Here is a 19,042-nt window from a genome sequence, read left to right on the forward strand (position 1 = left end):
GAGTTAAGCAGGTGACAATGCCCGCCCCCCCTCACCTACACCCAGTTGGGATCAGGAGCGGAGAAGGTGGCAATGCCCATCACCTGCCTTCACCCAGCTGTGATCAGGTGCAAAGCAGGAGACGATGCCTACTCACCTAGCCTGGATCAGGAGTGGAGCAGGTGGTATTGCCCACTCCCCCACTTTCACCCAGCTGGGATGAGGAGCAAAGCAGGTGGAAATGCCCCCCCCCACACCTTCACCTGGCTGGGATCAGGAGCGAAGCAGGTGGCAAAGCCCATCATCTGCCTTCACCCAGCTGTGATCAGGTGCGAAGCAGGAGATGATGCCCATTCCCCACTTCACCTAGCCTGGATCAGGAGCAGAGCAGGTGGCAATGCTCGCTCTACCTTCATGTGGCTGGGATCAGGCATGGAGCAGGTGGCCCGTACCCCACCTTCACCCAGCTGGGAGCAGAGCAGGTGGCAATGCCCGCCCACCGCCTTCACCTGGCCGGGATCAGGAGCGGAGCAGGTGGCAGTGCCCATCCCCCGACTTCACCCTGTGAAGCAGGAGGGAATGCCCATCCCCCTGTTCACCGATCGGGATTAGGAGTGGAGTATGAGGTAATGCCCATCCCCCCTCACTTGTCTGGGATCAGTCAAGGAGGAGGAGGAGGCAATGCCCATTTCCCCAATCTTCCCTTTCTAGAGCCCGCTGTATTTTTCCCCACAATAGGCTTTGTTACTAGTCATTTAATAATTCACAGAGTAAAGAAGCACTTGCTTTTGTCTGCCATGAAGCTATTGCCCATCAGCTTCACTGGGTGCCTCTGACTTCTTGTATTATAGGCGAGGGAGAAAATCTCTCTCTAAGCACTTTCACTGTTCATAATTTGATAAACAGTTCCCACCTTAGTTATTTAAAGAGACAGAATGCCTATAATTATTGCAATACTAGAAACAGGAGAATGGCTATTGTATCTTGCAGTTTTAGAAACCTCTCCGAAGGAAGAGGTTGTCTAACATGGAAGACAGAATGCTGGATTAGACGGACCTTTGGCCCCATCCAGAATGGTCAGTTCTTATTATAATGGCTACAAACAGAAACACACTTTACGGCACAGAGCAACCTAAATAACCAAAGAACAACCTCTCACTTCTTTCTCCAACTATTCATGAAGACAACACTACTGATAAACTGTGCAGTTAATTACACCTATATCTATAAAATTTCGACAGGATGTTGACAACTTGATGCAAACTTGATGTCTGTTCATTAAAGGATCAAACGAGGACACAACCAACTCCTTTCTAGAGCATGCAGGCAACATTCCAGTTGTTAAAATATTCATGCCCCACCAGGAGCATCTGATATCGGTGTCTGCTCCTAATACAGGTAAACCAGAGCACAATGCACGGCAGTCACCTGGGTGCTTTATCAGGGTAAACGCAATTTTCTACTCCCATCTTCATCTGCTTCAACTGCAGAGAAGTCCTATTAAATCTCCCAGAAGTGGGTTTGATTTCCGAGAGAGCTGTTGCCGAACTGGACTGTGAGACTGCTTCCACTGGAAAGATGCCCAGTCCTTCAATTTTTAATTTCTTTGCTAATTTTACAAATCACGTGCATTGACTGATGGTTGCATTGCCTCCCATTTGCTCTGAGTCTGCTTCTTCTGCAAAAGGATGGGGCAGAGGTGTCATCTTTTTGCTGGATCAGTTGCTCTGGGTAGAATCTGCTTAGCATTTTGTTGTCAGAAAACAGATGCAGCAAAATTGTTAGTAACAGCTGTAATATTTCTCATTGACAGAAACAAAGCAGGGAAGCCCCGGGTAGTCAAAGGTTACAAGAAACAATACCGGGAATATACAGTCAAATGTTTTGGATTTTTATAACAATATATTGGTGCAAAGATGTGCAAGGGTGCAAAGTGTCAACAATAAATACAATCTATAATAAATACAAGGTAACAATTGTACAAGGTAACAGTTGTTTGTCCGTGTTTTTGTAATGTCCGTTGCACTGAAATGGTGGTTCATGCCAGTAATGAAAATATCATGTGGTGAGCTGTTCTAATTGAAGACCATTAGGAAGTCCAATAACTGTGCCCAGGAAGAAGTTGTGTATACGAAACGGGAATGGTATAATGTGCAAGCATAATCCCGTCGGGACATCAATATTTTCATTTGATTTGGACTGTGGTCACCCTCCTCTGTGGGACTGTCTGCCTACATTCCTAAGAAGGCTCTACTGCAGCTCTCACCCAGACGTTTCTTTATGAACATTACAAAAACATGGACAAACAACTGTCACCTTGTACAATTGTTACCTTGTATTTATTATAGATTGTATTTATTGTTGACACTTTGCACCCTTGCACATTTTTGCACCAATATATTGTTATAAAAATCCAAAAATTTTGACTGTATATTCCCGGTATTGTTTCTTGTAATATTTCTCATTGGCTACAACAACGGGTGGTGGGACTTGTTTCTTACTCAAAGATGAGACAGCAAACTGTCTACAAGTTTTGACTTATATCTCTGGATGTATAAGGATTAGAATCGTGTGTGTGTGTGTGTGTTATGTGCCATCCAACTCATGGCGACCCAATGAATTAATGGCATTCAAAAATCCGATCAATAGCCTGCTCAGGTGTTGCAAACCGAAGGCCATGCATCTTACTGTTTCTTTTTTAATACAAGTTGGAACTGCAGGTCAGCTAATGGCTCAGGTGGCATATACAGAATTTGAAGAAAACCCAGAAAATCAAGCCACACGGCAACAGCAATCATTACTGCATGCTCATCTGAACCGATTTCATTTGGGTCACCTGCATTCACTTCCCCAAGTACTTCCAAATACCAGAGGAACACAGAGACTGAGATGTAGGCCTGGTGGAGAGGGGAGAGAGATTTAGACATCTGGGATCCAGCAGTACAGAGGTGGCATGTGATGCCTCTACAAAAGGGGCCCCCTACCTATTTGAGCCTGTGGGCACATATGGAATTTCGACCCAGGGTGGAGGGCATAACCACAAAATGGCTGCTGCAGGAGTGGAGCCAACAATAAAATGGCTGCCACAAAAGGCAGGAGCTATACACCTGCTCAAAGGAATCCCGAGTGCTCGAGAGAAGAGGGATAATTTTAAAACACACTGGGAAAGAAGAGTGAGAGAGAGAGAGAGAGAGAGAGAGAGAGAGAGAATAAAAGCAAAAGTGGGCTGGCTGCAGCTACCAAAACAACCTTATTTTAATCTAGACAGTCAATCGGATCACCAGTGGCCAGTCAGAGGTCTAGGGTTCCCCGTTGCCCATCAGTGGTGAGCAACCTCCCGACAGTTTGCTACACTGCCTGCCAATTGTTGGCAATTGGTGGGAAGTGGCAAACCGCCTGGTAATCACTCACCAGCAGCAAACAACCCAGGCAAGCATGCAGCAAGGGCACTTCAGCGGGGCGTGACATCAATTCCTGTGTCACTTCATGGGGCAAATTCTGGCCAACAGGCTGAATTGGCCCCACACAAAGCGCAGGAGCATGTCCACTGACAGCACGACATCACTTCTGGAAGTGATGTCGTTACGCCCCACCGGGAGCACGTGCATGAGGATCGTCCTCCCAGTAAGTACCAGGCCTCCCCTCCCACCAGGAGGGTATGGGGGGACCTGGCAACTCTACAGAAGCCCTGTCGGCCAAGAGCCACACCCAGCCCCGCCTACTTTCTAAAAACACTTGGTGGGGAGCAGGAAAGGTGTTGACGAGAGATGGGCACGAGCCAGGAAAATTCCAAACCATGTGGTTCGTGATTTGTCGCATTTCACAAACAACGAACTTTCACGAACTTGCCCCAGTTCATGAAGCAGTTCATTTGGTTCCTGAAAACGTTTTCCAGGTCAGCAGAAAGTCTGCAGAAAGACCATCCCCCCACCCCCGTTGCCTAAGAAACTGATTGATTGACGTCAGGCTGTCTGCCGTGACAAAAGGAAAAATAAACCAAACAAACCAGTTAGTTGTTGTAGATTTTCCAGGCTGTATGGCCATGGTCTTGGCATTGTAGTTCCTGACGTTTCGCCAGCAGCTGTGACTGACATCTTCAGAGGTGTAGCACCGAAAGCCTCTAAAGATGCCAGTCACAGCTGCTGGCGAAATGTCAGGAACTACAATGCCAAGACCATGGCCATACAGCCCAGAAAATCTACAACAACTAACGTTCTCCTGCTGTGAAAGCCTTCGACAATATATCAAACAAACCAGCTTAAAGTTCATGGCAGTTCGTCAGAAATGGGCGCTGACAAACCTCTGGTTCGCAAACCACAAATTCGTGACAAACTTTGGTTCATATTTTGGTTCGTGCCCATCTCTAGTGTTGACAGGAGCTACGTTGGGGATCTCTGCTCTGTACCATCTCTTCCAGCAGTATTTTATCCCTACTGAATAGGAAAGTGTCCCACATGAGACATCCTTGGATGACGAACAGCAATCACCCATGACTACCTTCTGGTAGAATCAAAAGGCCATTCAAGAGACAATTCTCAAACGTCTACCAGGTCAAACGGCTGGGAGTGGACATGTCTGCAGCGAGGACAAAGCTTAACCATGACTGTGCCGACCGATGGGCTTTCAGTGGTAGGACTCCCACAAGGGCACACAAACAGAGGACAGGAAGTTTCCCTTCCTCTATGCATTGCAATAGAAAAGCTACCCACATATGCAACTCACCCAAATGGCCAGCATTTTGCTCCAAGTAACAAATAGTTATTTTTTCCTTCCACTTCTGCCCTTCTCAACCCCATACCGGCTGTTTTCAGTTCCACCTTCTTAACTTTGACATTCCCCTCCCCACCACTTTGGTTTTGAAAAACCCCATGCACCTCTGGAGGCCTCTTGAATGCACTGACACGCCCCTTCAGTCCCCCATCCCCAGTAACTTATTCCAGATGTACAAATAATATGTCTTTAGCATTCATCTCAAGCCTTTAATGTATAATTCTCTTTGCTCCCACTGACAGACGACTGGTTTAGAAGCTTCCAATTACAGGGCCTCAGAAAAGGCACCTTGGGCACAATCCGTCTGGAAGTGCTCCTACACAGATTTCGCAGAGAGTGGCGTAAAGACACAGCAGTGCTCTGCTGGGTGGACTGTGCCCCTTCCTTCTTCTGCTATGTTTTTAACCCCTTACTTGTTTCTTGGGAGATTACTGATACCTGTTTATCATGCGGTTTCTTGCATATTCACAAACATGATGTGAAGGAACACTTCTCTCATAGATTCTTCACCATCCTTTAAGATTGGCACCGGAGACCCTGCGCTGCCCCACCAAGGGTTTCCAACCTCCAGGCAAGGCCTAGAATTCTCCTGGAATTGCATCTGATCTCCAGACTACAGACATCAGTTCCCCTGGAGACAAAGTCAGCTTTAGAGAACAACCTCTATGGCATCACATAGAGCCGAAATTCCACCCTCCCCCAGGCTCTGCCTCCAAATCTCCAGGAATTTCCTAAGCCCAAGTAATTATTTAAAATTTTGTTTTCAATTTTTTTAATGTTTGCTGCCTTGGAGAGCCTATTTTATTAGAAAAGTGCCATACAAATGTTTTAAATAAATAAATAAAATACACCTTAGCTCTGCCCCTTTTTCAGAAATGAGATGATTGGGGGCTGTCACTAAACTCCAGGAGTGCTGAGATAACTATATGGAAAAATACAGGCTAGAGATGTGAACGCCCAGGGGAAAATGTAATAATAACAACATTCTATTTATATACCGCCAGGACAACTTAATGCCCACTCAGAGTGGTTTACAAAGTATGTTATTTTTATCCCCACAACAATCACCCTGCGAGGCGGGTGGGGCTGAGTGTGTGACTACAAGTGACTTTCTTCACATGGAGAACACTAGATTTTTTTTGCAAGGTTACCTGGGAAGTGAAGTCCGAGCGGTCCTTCCCCTCTCTGTTAGAATCACTGCCTGAAGAGCCACAAGAGGGCTTCGTTTGGGGGCGGGCAGCTGCTACTTTCCTCCCAGGGCGTCCTGCAGGCTGCCTGCTCCCGGGGAGCTGCTCTGGAAGCAGCTGTGTCGGTGAAGCTGCAACAGTGGAAGGATCTACTGCAGATTCTTCCGCTGTCGCTGTGGCTGAAGCTTCACTGATGTGGCCGCTTTCTCCAGAGCAGCTCCCTGGGAGCAGGCAGCCTGCAGGACGCCCTGGGAGAAAGTAGCATCTGCCTGCTCCCAAACGAAGCCCTTTAGACAGTGCAGCGATTCTAACAGAGAGGGGAAGGACCACTCGGACTTCACTTCCCAGGTAACCTTGAAAGAAAAATCTAGTGTTCTCCACGTGAAGAAAGCCACTTCTAGCTTTGCTCTGAGAGAGCTCCTAGAAGCTGTGACTGACCCAAGGTCACCCGGTTGGCTTCAAGTGGAGCGTTGGATGATGCGTGAGAGACATGGCTTCCACTTACATTTTATTCTCATAGGAGCCTTACTTGTACGCTAATAATAATAACAACATTCGATTTATGTACCGCCCTTCAGGACAACTTAACACCCACTCAGAACGGTTTACAAAGTATGTTGTTATCCCCACAACAAAACACCCTGTGAGGTGGGTGGGGCTGAGAGAGCTCCAAGAAGCTGTGACTAGCCCAAGGTCACCCAGCTGGCTTTAAGTGGAGTGGGGAATCAAACCTGGCTCTCCAGATTAGAGTCCCGCGCTCTTAACCACTACACCAAACTGTTGCCTTGAATATGCCATAGAAATGGCAGCTTATAAATTTACATATATCAGTGAATGGGTTTTGAGAAGAAGGACTAAGCAGCCACATGAAGAAGTTAAGTGGAGAGATCAGCCTTTTCACACTCATGGAATTCCGTGAGATGGAATACTGGAGTGTATTTGGGGGGGGGGCAGAACTGGGGTAGAAAACTCTGATGTGTCAGTACTTGCTTGAAGGTGTGCACAGAACCTTTGTGCGTGCAGGCATAAAGGAGCAGGCATCTTGTTTCATGACTGGGAATCCTGAAATAGTGGAGTTCCTGATTGTGAGAAGAGAGCGTTACGCACCTTCTGCTGCACCCAAAGGCTTCAGTCTCCATAGGGATGTTGTGTGTAAAGGAATAAAGTGAATGACTAATATCAACCAGGAAACTTTTAAGTCTGATGGAGAACTTAGATCTCTTTGATTCTAGATGGTTTTGGTTACAGATGGTTCTGCATGCAAGAATTGCGTGTTTTGTAAGCTTGCAATTTGCATTCTGGATTTTACACACATGTTGAGCTTTTTCATAACCTTAATCCTCACCATATTTACTGAGAAGTAGGAAAAGTGTTATCAGACCAGCTTTAGAAAGGGATCTCAAGTACTGGAGACAACTGAGGCTTCTCTCAGTTATGCGGAAGATGTTGCAAAATAGAGTGGAATGAGATTAAGAATGTAAAACTGGAAGTGTTTTCCTACCACAGATCTTGGTGGGGCCATATCCTGTCCTTAACACTTTGCTCCCATTTGGTGCCCTCTGTCTTCCTTCCATACCCCATCCAATTTCTCAGTTTCTGTGACTAATGACAGAACGGGGCATAGGTGGGATTTATGGCAATCTAGTGGTTGTTGGCCTATGGTCTGGAAGACCCAAGTTCAGTCCCCCACTGTGCTGTAGAAGCTCTCGGGGTGACCTTGGACTAGTCACTCTCTCTCAGCCTAGCCTACCTCACAGGATTATTATGAGGAGAAAATGGAAGAAGGGAGAACAAGATTAGTAAGATGCATTTCATCCCCATTAGAGAGAAAAGCTGGGTATGAAGGCATTTTAAAAAAAACATTCACTTCCAAGATAGGAAAATCTCAGACACAAATGATTTCAGTAGCATAAAATCATAGAAAACCACAAGATTCAAGACAAGGATTAAAACTGACAGCATGTTTTAAACATTTTATATCATGTATATTCGTTTTTCATTGTTTATACCCAATTTTCGACCAGTTACACTTTTCTCTCTCTTCTATAAGAACCAAAGCAGCTTATGAGCAAGGGGTGAGTCCCCAGTAGAACCTTAAAGACCAGCAAGAGTTTCTGGGGTACAAGCTTGTGAGAGTCAGGCTGCATTTGTCAGATATGAGTAGGAATGGAGATTTTACAAAGCAACTTACAACAACATTCCCCCTTTCTCCATTTTATCTTTACAACATGCCTTTGTGGCAGGTTAGCCCGAGAGTGTGTGTGACTGGCCCAAGGCTGCCCAGCAAGTTTCCATAGTAGGGTTTTTTTTTTAACCTGGATTTTCCAACATTCAAACCTCTACACCCATCAACACTTAAAATCAGAACAAATAAAATCCTTCTTTGATCAAGTGACCAGCTTACTGGATCGGGGGAACTCTGTTGAGGTGATTTATCTGGATTTCAGTAAAGCTTTTGATAAGGTCCCCCATGACATTCTGATGGGCAAACTGGAAGACTGTGGAGTGGACTATAGGACAGTTCGGTGGATAGGGAATTAAAATTCAACAAGACCTGAATACTCTGGAGAAGTGGGCAGCTGTGAATAGGATGCAATTCAACAAAGACAAGTGCACAGTATTACATCTGGGCCACAAAAATGGGAAGCACAAATACTGGATGGGGGATACACTTCTGGGCAGTAGTATATGTGAAAGGGATCTTGGGGTAAGAGTGGACTGTAAATTAAATATGAGCAGTCAGTGTGATGCGGTGGCAAAAAAGGCTAATTCAGTCTTGGGTTGTATCAAAGGGGCCATAGCGTCGAAATCGCAGGAGGTCATAGCCCCTCTCTATACTGCCTTGGTCAGGCCACACCTGGAGTACTGTGTGCAGTTCTGGAGGCCTCACTTCAAAAAGGATGTGGCCAAAATCGAGAGGGTGCAGAGGAGAGCAACGAGAATTATCAGGGGTCTGGAGACTGAGCCCTACGAGGTAAGGCTGGGGGCCTTGGGAATGTTTAGTTTGGAGAAGAGGAGGTTGAGGGGGGACATGATTGCTCTCTTTAAATATTTGAAAGGCTGTCATTTGGAGGAGGGCAAAGAGCTGTTCCAGTTGGCAGCAGAGGGTAGGACCCAAAGCAATGGGCTAAAACTACATGCACAAAGGTACCGGCTGGATATTAGGAAAAACTTTTTCACGGTCAGAGTAGTTCAAAAGTGGAATCAGCTGCCTAGGGAGGTGGTGAGCTCCCCCTCACTGACAGTTTTCAAGAAGAGGCTGGATGAATACTTGTCAGAGATGCTTTAGGCTGATCCTGCACTGGGCAGGGGGTTGGACTAGATGGCCCCCTGTATGGGCCCTTCCAACTCCTATGATTCTATAAATAAAAGCCAGCGATGAAAACTGCAGTTCTACTCAAAGACCTTCAAAAAATAAGTGAGTCTTTAGATGATGCGGATACCTCTGTACTAGGGGGGGGGGGGGAATGGGACACTAGACGGAATTCCTGGGGAAGGGAGTTCAAAAGTGCAGGAATGGCATCAGACTGATCTCCACAAAATAAAGTTGCCAATCTGCAGATGGTAGCTGGAGATCTCCCGGAATTACTGCTGATCTTCAGCTGACACCCATCAGCTCCCCTGGAGAAAAGGGCTACTTTGGTGGATGGACTCTGTGGCATTATACCCCGATGAGCTCCCTTCTAGAGGTGTGCAGTTTGGTTTGGAATTCCTATTAAAATACCACATTTTGGCTGATTCGGTAAAATCCAGGTATTCCGAATAAAAAACAGGTATTCCAAATTTTCAGTAAAAATTCAGTAAAATCCAGCCATTGTTTTCTAAGGGAAAATCAGTCTGTGGGCCACCTGGTGAGCTGATGGGTCATTTTCAACCACAAAATTGAGGTTGGATCTGGGGGGGGGGCAATTTTGTGGGTCCCCAAAGAAAGTGCCCTCACCCACTCTCCATTATTTCCTAGGGGAAAATATCTGGGGGCTGAGGGGTGACATTTTTCCAGCAAACTCCACCAAATTTTCAAGAGATGTACTCCTATCTTCTAAAGACCCCCCAATTTTCAAGAAGATTGGACCCCGGGGGCCAATTCTATGAGCCCCCGACCAAGGTGTCCGCAGCCACTCCATTGCTTCCTATGGGAAAAAAGTCAACGCTGACCCCCACTGCAGAAGCACGCTGGGGCAAGGCTGCCATGTGCAAGGCACTCTGCCAGATGCAACCTGAACTCATCCCAGGGAAAGCCCAACAGAAGCAGACTGAAGCACAGGGATGAAATCCCCCCAGGACCAAAGTGAAGGCACGGGACCAGCACCACATCAGAGAATCACACCCATTCCACCCAAACCAAACTGAAGCAAGTGACACTGTTGCAACTTACACCAAAAGAGCCACTGTCATTCACAGCAGCCAGGCTCTGGGTTCAGCCAGTGGGGAAACACCACAGAACAGAACCAAGCACTACCCAGCCGCAAGCACAAGGCCATTTCCTTCCTTCAGTTTTCCACATCCTAATGTTCAAAAACACAGACCATCAGTTCATTTCTCTCTCTTTCCTGCAAAAAGGTTTTTCAAGTAACAATATATTTATCCAATGACTTTTCCCTAATCAAAGATGTAAGTTTGGCCATCTCAGCATACTCCATCATCTTCTCCAGCCATTCCTCTGTTATAGGTAGTCTTGGGGGGGGGGGGTCTCTAGAGGACAGTCAGGAGTAGGTTCCCTCCAAATTTGGTAATGTTTGGTTGAAAAATGACCCCCCCTCAGCCCATCAGATAGTCCTCAGATTGATTTTCACACAGAAAACAGTGGCCGAATATTTCAGGAGCAGCCAAACCAAATTAGAGAATCAATTAGGAATTCAGGGGTTTCCATTTTCTGGCCCCATTATCTCACGCATCATCCAACGCTCCTTTGAAAGGAGCAGAATAAAAAAAATGTAACTAGTAAATCTCTGTGTTAAATAGTGGGATTCAAATGCTATGAAATGCAAAAGGCAACACATAATGTAGGACAGTGATATTTCAATGCAGATCCCACGTGTATTACATGATAAGAACAGACTGTCACATTCCCAATAGCGGTCACAATGATAATCCTATCTTTCTGGCGAAACAACAAGAATGTAACACCTGTAGCTAGAAAGAAACCCCGTGTCCTCATTAAATCCAAGCTGAACATAATCAAAATTTGCTGATCAAAAGACACAACCTTGTTTTTTTCAGGTAAACATTAAATACATAAAATATTACTACCAAATACAAAAAGCAGACTATTAATCTTACGAACAACAGAAGCAAATAAATTCACCCATTAGGACCTTAGAAGCAATCACGTCAATGCCTGATAAGGGAAAAACCATACATGATCTTGGTGGAACTCTGGAACGACTGAGCTTGGTGGACTTTTCTTGAGAACGTGTTCCACAGATAATGGGGCCAGATCGGCAGCTTCTCTGTCGAGAGAAAATTGGTTCACTTGGACTTCACAAGGGGGAGGGCCGATGCACACAAGGTACCCGTGAATTTTGGCTTGGGATCTGCTCTAGACACGTAAGCACAGAAAGGCAAGGCAATAGCAGCTAGCACAGGGGTTAAGTGGTTGTGCAGTGAATCAGCACTCTACTGTTTCAAATCCCACTACTGCCATGAGCTCAGTAGGTGGCCTTGAGTAAGCCCCTCCTCTCAGCCCCAGCTCACCAGCTGTATTGTGGGGATAATGATAACGCTAACTTGTTCACTGCTCTGGGTGGGGCACTATTCAGTCTAGAAGAGCGAGATATAAGCACAGTTGTTACTGTTGTTATTCTGTTACTCTGTTCATCAATGCATGGTACCTTCCTCCAATCCTTCTGTTAGAGGAAGACTTCAACTGTACTGAACAGAGGGGTAGGATGGAAGCTAGCAGTCCGTATCTTGCCAATTTACACACCTAAGTGTGCAGCTTTCTTCTGGAAGAAGAGCCTCTTTGGTTACAGGAAATCTCCTTGAACGGCAGGAATATGGCATACTTAGCTGAGCAAACTGGTAGGATAAGCCCCCTTTGGGGTGTGTTCCATCAGCTCTTATTCACACTAAGGCCCAGAGATCTGCTCTCACTCAGCCATGCAGGGCACTAACTGGATTTGTAGCCAAGGACGTGGCTAGCCCAGCCCCCAAGAGAGTGTCTGCCGCCACCATAGCAAAGCATGTCAACTGCTCCTCCTCAGCCAGTTGAATTATGCTGCCAGGCATTTTTCAGGATGGAACAACAGTAATGGATGGTCAGGAGCAGTTTCCGAACCTAGCGACTCATTGGAAGTCCTGTGGCTGAGCTGGCCCTGGTTGGGGGAAGAGAGGAGGCCTGGGCAACGTGTTCTCCAGCAGGCCCTCCACTAAGCATGCCCGCCACCCATTGTGTGTACACAGGCACCCTTCCCAGAGGAAAGCATGAACCACAATGACTCTCTAACATGCATTCAAGCCCCACCAGCAACGCTAAATGGAGTGCAAAGGAGCCATATTCTGCCTCTTCCAGCATGAACGAGGAGATTGTCCCAGATACATTTTATGAGACACTAAAGAGTTTGTGGGATAATCTTCTATCCCCAGTGGGAGCCAATAAGACAAACATCTCTGGGTAGAGGCTAGTCCTCTGCTACGACATGGGCCATGACTAGGGTTGCCAACCTCCAGGTGGTATCTGGTGTTCTCCTACAAATACATCTCCAGACTAAAGAGGTCAGTTCCCCAAAAGGAAATTGCCATTTCAAAAGAAAAACTCTACAGCATATCACAGATTCTAGCTGAAATCCCTCCCTAAATTCCCCCCTCCACAGGCATCACCCCCAAAGCCCCAGGAATTTCCCAGGCCAGAGTTGGCAACCCTAGCCATGACAAATGCACCACCATGACAACCCTTCAGCCCATCTCTTCCCTTCTTGGGACTGGCTATCACATAAAAAACCTTTCATATTTTCACGACTGCCTCTCTCCTTATGCTCCACCCCAACAGCTTCGCTCATCTGCACGGGGCCTTCTGCAGGTGCCACCCTGCAAATGGGCAAGATCAACAGCTGCCCATACACATTTTTTGAGGTGGCCCACCTTATGGAACGGCCTGCCTAAAGCGGCCGAGAAAGGTCCAACTCTCTGGGCTTTCTGCAAACTATGCAAAACTGAATTATTCAGATAGCTTTCTTACATAGGCAATAGAATGGAGCTGTAAAGAAATGGTTCAGAAAGATGCTTTGATAAAGGGACGGGGACTGTAGACAATACTACTGAGTACTGTCTGTTGATGTAGCTATGCTCCTACTGGGTAGTTTCTGCATTGTTTAATACATCATGTTCAAATTATTTAAGTTTTGTTTTCAGCAATGTTTCTTCTCTGTATTTGAATTTCTGCTTCCATAGTCCTGCATTTGAATTTATTTGACTTACGCTGTGTAATCCACCTTGAGTCTCAGTGAGAAAGGCGGACAATAAATAAAATTAACAAATAGAAAACGGCTGCAGCCACGAATCATGCGAGCTCTGAATGCATAACCAACGTCACACAAAAGGACCTGCTCCCTGTAACACGCTTTTAGCCACCACAGTTACTTCCTTCCTGCCCTGCCAAGGCATGCTTATCGATGGGATTTAATTGCAAAGACAGTGATCAGAAGTACACAAATGAGATGGCAGATCCTTTGTCTACCCAAAGGATAGTCTAGGCTAGTCTAGTGTGAGTTTCCTCAGTTTGGAAACCTACTGAAAGACAACGCAAAGCAACTTGCCAGTCAATACACACTCAGTCCCCCCACAACATACACACATTTCTGCAAAGCAAATGGCTCCTCCAGACACAGGACTGTCTTTTTCTAAGCCCTATTCAGCCTGTGTTCAGAGGCCCAGAACCATCCCAGCATTCATCATCTACAGCTGGTGCCAGAATTGCAAGCTGTTGATTGCACTGAATTACCCTTTGTAATCTGCCTGGAGTCTCACTGAGAAAGGCAGACTATAAATAATATGAACAAAATAAACAAAAGACAGGGTTTGCTTTCAGAAGCTTGGGAGGAAATATCCCTTTAATCACACAATAGCCTTGGCAAAATCAGTGGGGTTCTCCCCTCCCAGTTCTACAGTAGACAGCTCACCTCCCAGGCCAGTTCAATCTGGAATTGGGCATCCTGCCAACAGGCCACTCAGTAAACCAACCCACTGGGCATCTCACACCCAAGTAAGAGCTCTGCAACGGCAAAGGGGCTAGCAGCACACGTCTTGATGTCCTCCACTTGCTCACTTTGGGACGACGTCTCCCAGACTCCTGGGATGTGGCTTGGCCCCTACCCAAAGCCAGTCCCTGGCTCCCTTTTGTCTTTCTGACAGGGCCTGCCCTTCGCTCCTTCTGCCCACCATTTCCCACATCTCCACTCTGTGCCTTCGCCGCCCTCAGCGTCTCCCATCCAGCCCTGTCTCCTGTCCTCCCGCTCGACCCATCTTCAACAGAGACGGCCCCGCACCCATCTGCCACCCCCGATCCTGCCACTTTCCCCTCCCCTCTCCCACCAGCTGTGCCTCTGGAAAATCCAAAAATAAACTGCAGAACGTTAATTTATGAATCAGGGAGGAGTCACAGGGGAGCAGTTGATTTCATTCCCCACTAGGGCCCAACGTTTTCTATTCTCTTTCCCTAAAGCAGCCAGCTGCTTCACCCAGGCCCCCCCCCCCTCACTCTCTGTGTCTCCCTGCCCACCCCCACCCTAGAAACGTCAGTCATCTCGAAGCCCCCCCCCCAAATGTCCAATCAGACCCCACAGATGATCTTTGACCCACCGATCAAAACCTCACCACACCCTTAGCATGCTGCACGGGCAAAGGGGTTCTGACAAGTTCCAAGAAGAAGCCAACCGCAGCAAGAAACACAAGACCAAATGAACGAAACTGGAGCCTCTTTTTTTTCTTTCTTGCATTACAAAAACCAGGAGAGACAAATGAGCCAGGCGAGCATCTCCGCAAAAAAACAAAAACAAGCGGGGCTCCTCAGGCGCAGAGGAGTGGAAACAATGTGCCCGCGCTTGTAATGTTCTTTAGAAGCATCTGAAGAAGCTCCAGGAGGGAGATGCTGGGCGGGGGGGGGGGGGGGAACCAGATCTCCAGCCAGCCACCGAGGCGCACCGACTGGGGCAGCGCCACTGGCACCCGAGGGCGCTTCTTTGCAAGATGCCACCGAAGCCGGCTTCCATTCTCCAGCTGGAACGCAAACGGCCTGCAAAGGCAGCATCTCCCAGCATCTGTGCCAGGAGAGCAGCAACCCGGGAGGCTGTCAGCGCAGGAGGCGGCGGGACAAAGGGCCAAGCCTGGGCAGGGGCCGCCTGCCACTGGCCTTCCCCCCAAGCCGCCGAAGGCTGCAAAACGCAGCGAGGATTTTAATGTTTGAATTGGGCAGGCGGCTGGGGGGGGGGGGAGAAAGGCCGGCTGCGGCCAGCCCCCCTCTCCGGCTGGCATCCCGATCTCGAGCAGGGCCGGCCCTGCCCCCCTCTGGGGGGCACCGCCGTTCCCCAAAGCAGCCCCCCTCCCTCCCGCCTCGCTGCCCAAACGCTCTCCGCAGTGGCGACGAGAGGCGCGGGCCCGGGGGACGCAGGCTGCCCGCCCAGAGGGGCCAAGCCCGCCCGCCCGCAGGATCGCGCTCGCCCCCGGCCCGGCCCGGCCCTTCCCTGCCCAACGCGCGCAGCCTGCCCGGCCTCTTTCCGCGGCGGCGCAAAGGCAGGCGAGGCCGCGCGCGATGCCTGGCCCTGGCGCATCGCTGCGGGGCTTTGCGCCCGGCGGCGGCGGAGGACGGCGGTACCTGCAGCGCGCCCGCACATGCTGCGCCCAGGCGGCCGGCCTGGCCTGGCGGGCGGGGCGGGGCGGGGCGGGGCGGGGGCTGTCCCGGGAGGCCCTCGGCAGGCGCGCGGCCGGCTCAGTCCATCGCAGGCTGCCCGTCTCTTCCCTCGCCGCGCCGCGCCGCGCCGAGCAGGGGCGCCTGGCTGCTCCGCCGCCTCCCGGCTGTTCCCTAGCGCGTGGCGTCACCGGCCTGCGGCGCCCTGATTGGCTGTCGGGCGGCCGAGGCGAGCGCTCCGGAGCGCCGCGGCGGGGCTGGCGGAGGCGGGCTGGCGTTTCGCGGGCCGCGCGGCGCGCCGGAGCCTCGCAGGGAGCGCGAGAGCCGGGCTGGGGTCGCGGGCGTGGGCTGGCCGGAGCCGAAGGCGCCCTTCCCAGCCAGCCGGGCCGGCGGTGCGAGGCGCCTGGCAGAGTGACGCGGTTTGTTCTAGTCGTGTCGTTTCTTGTCCGCCTTTCTCGCTGAGACTCGAGGCGGATTACACAGTGTGAGATTAGTACAGCCAATATCATGGACTTTTCCATAAACAACGCCCTAGGGTAAATAGATACAAGTGCAGAGAATTAGCATCTGTAGTGCAAGAAAAATCCTATGGCCCTGGGAAGCCAATATTGCACATTTGCAAATAAACTCACTTTCAGCAAAGCCAGCAATAGGCTCTCGAGCATTCACTTCTTCAGCTTCCCACATTATATACTAGGCCAGCAAGTGTCAGCAATGCCTTAATTGATCAAGCAGGTAGGATTGCTAGCTCCTGGTTGGGAAATTCCGGGAGATTTGGGGGGTGGAGCCTAGAGAGGGTGGGAGTTGACTATAATGCCATAGAGTCCACTTTCCAAGACAGCCATTTTCTCCAGGGGAACTGATCGCTGTCTCCTGGAGATCAAATGTAATTCTGGAAGATCTCCAGCCACCACCTGGAGGCTGGCAACTCTAAAAGCTGGTCCGTTCCTTCCCAAAAGAATAAATGGACATAAATCCGAAATCAAAAATCACAACATTCAAAAAACAATGGGAGAACATTTTAATCTTCCAGAATGTTCCATCGCTGATTTAACAGTAGCGGTTCTCAAGCAGAGAAACTTCAAGGGAAAATTACAACGTGAGAGTGCGAAAATTGAGGGGTTTTGCGGATTTGAAACAATGGCTCCCACAGGGTTGAATTGGGACATACGATTTATTTTCTCATATTACAGATGCTAAGTTAATACCCAGGCACTATCAAGCTAACTACAACATGTATTATAGCTAGATTCCTCACACTAATTTACAATACCCCTCCCACCCTCTACCTGGATTATAAAGACTCTTTTCTAATCCAGGCAGGGGGTGGGAGGCGCATTGCATATTGCAGCTGTTTATTTTATTTCTGTCCTTTACAGTCCACTTTCTCACTGAGACTCAAGGCAGATTACACAGTGTGAGATTAGTACAATCAGTATCAATGACATTTCCATACAGTACCAAGGACATTTCCATAAACAATGCCATAGGGTAAAATAAATACAAGCTAGCAGTAATGCATTGTTGTAGCTCGGAAGAGCAGGGGGGCGAAGTGCAGAAATTAGCATCTGTAGTGCGAGAAAAATCCTGTCCCAATTCAGCTATTGTCACAAATTGGCAAATAAACTCACTTTCAGCCATGCCAGCTATACCATCTCAGGCTCATTAACTTCTTCATCATCTCACAGTGAGTGTCAGAAATGCCCTAATTGGAAAAGCACGTCAGTTCCTTCCCCAAAGAATAAATAGACATAAATCCGTTATCAAAAATCACAACCGTGGGAGAATACTTTAGTCTTCAAGAACGTTCCATCGCTGATTTAAGAGCAGTTGTTCTCAAGCGGAGAAACTTCAAAGGAAAATTACAACTCAACTCAGAACAATGGATCCGCCCCAGGGTTGAATCAGGACATAGGATTTTTCTCATTACAGATGCTGATTTTCTGCGCTTCACACCCAGGTGCTATCAAGCTAACTACAACATGCATTATAGCTAGCCTCCTGACACTAAATACCCCTATCACCCTCAGCCTGAATTAAAGACTCTTTTTGCACTCCTCATATCCGATGAAGGGAGCTCTGACTCTTTAAGGTGCTCTTGGACACAGATCTTGCTCTTTGACTGCAGACCAACAGAGCTACCCACCCAAAACTATCTAGAGGGAGAGAAACGGGAATCATACCACACCACCAGTGGCCTTTGATCAGGTTGCTCTCCTGGCTTTGGATTAGAAAAACCCAGGGGTTATAATCTTCCAGGACATTGCATTGCGGACCTATAAATTGAAGGTTTCAAACAGAGAAACTTCAAAGGAAAATAGGGTTGCCAGCTCCAGGTTGGGAAATTCCTGGAGAGTTTGGGGGTGATGGTGGGAGTTGGGGAGGGGAGGGGACTCAGTGGGGCATAATGCCATAGGGTTCACCCTCCAAAGCAGCCCTTTTCTCCAGGGGAACTGATTGCTGTGGCCTGGAGAGCAGTTGTAGTTTTGGGAGATCTCCAGCCACCACCCGGAGTTTGGATCCAGAAGAGTTAGCCGTGTTAGTCTGTAATAGCAAAATAGTAAAGAGTCCAGTAGCACCTTTAAGACTAACCAACTTTATAGTAGCATAAGCTTTTGAGAACCACAGTTCGTCAGATGCATCGTCAGCTTTTGAGAACGACAGCTCTCTTCGTCTGATGATGCCTCTGACGAAGAGGGCTGTGGTTCTCAAAAGCTTATGCAATAATAAAGTTGGTTAGTCTTAAAGGTGCTACTGGACTCTTTACTACCTGGAGTTTGGCAACCCTATGTATGAAATTGCTACCATTGACTTTGTTTTACAGTTTGGAACAATAGACCCTCCCCCCAGGGCTGAATTAGAACATAGGATTTTTCTCACACTACAGATACTAGTTTTCTGCACTTTATGCCCTTCTCCATCAAGCTAATTTCAACATGTATTATAGATGGCTTCCTGCCATTAACTTGGAATACCCCTCCCGCCCTCTGCCTGTATTTATAAAGACTCCAGCCTTTTCCCACTTCTTGTATCTGACAAAGGGAGCTTTGTCTCCAGAAAGTTCATACCCTAGTTGGTCTCTAAAATGCAACAGGACTAGAATCTTGTTCTTCTACTGCACACCAACGCAGCTATCCAATTGAAAAAAATCCCAAGTTTACACGCGCACGGAACCTGCCATTGCCACTTATGAACAAAAAGGATTGGGGGAGGGAAGGGGGTGAGCCCTTGTTTTGCATTAAGGTACTGCGGGAGGCTGTTCAAC

General features: G+C 48.1%; 1 protein-coding gene across 1 annotated transcript in view; it reads right to left on the bottom strand.

The window, feature by feature from the left end:
• PAK3 (p21 (RAC1) activated kinase 3) overlaps positions 1-15,811 on the bottom strand; it is a 131,086-nt gene extending 115,275 nt beyond the window's left edge. The window contains exon 1 of the mRNA XM_054996192.1: positions 15,745-15,811. The gene's annotated coding sequence lies outside the window, so the exon portion shown is untranslated. The remainder of the gene's footprint in view (positions 1-15,744) is intronic.
• Between the last annotated feature and the right edge of the window lie 3,231 nt (positions 15,812-19,042).

Source organism: Eublepharis macularius, chromosome 13 (genome assembly GCF_028583425.1).
Source record: "Eublepharis macularius isolate TG4126 chromosome 13, MPM_Emac_v1.0, whole genome shotgun sequence".
In the NCBI taxonomy this organism is placed as follows: Eukaryota; Metazoa; Chordata; class Lepidosauria; order Squamata; family Eublepharidae; genus Eublepharis; species Eublepharis macularius.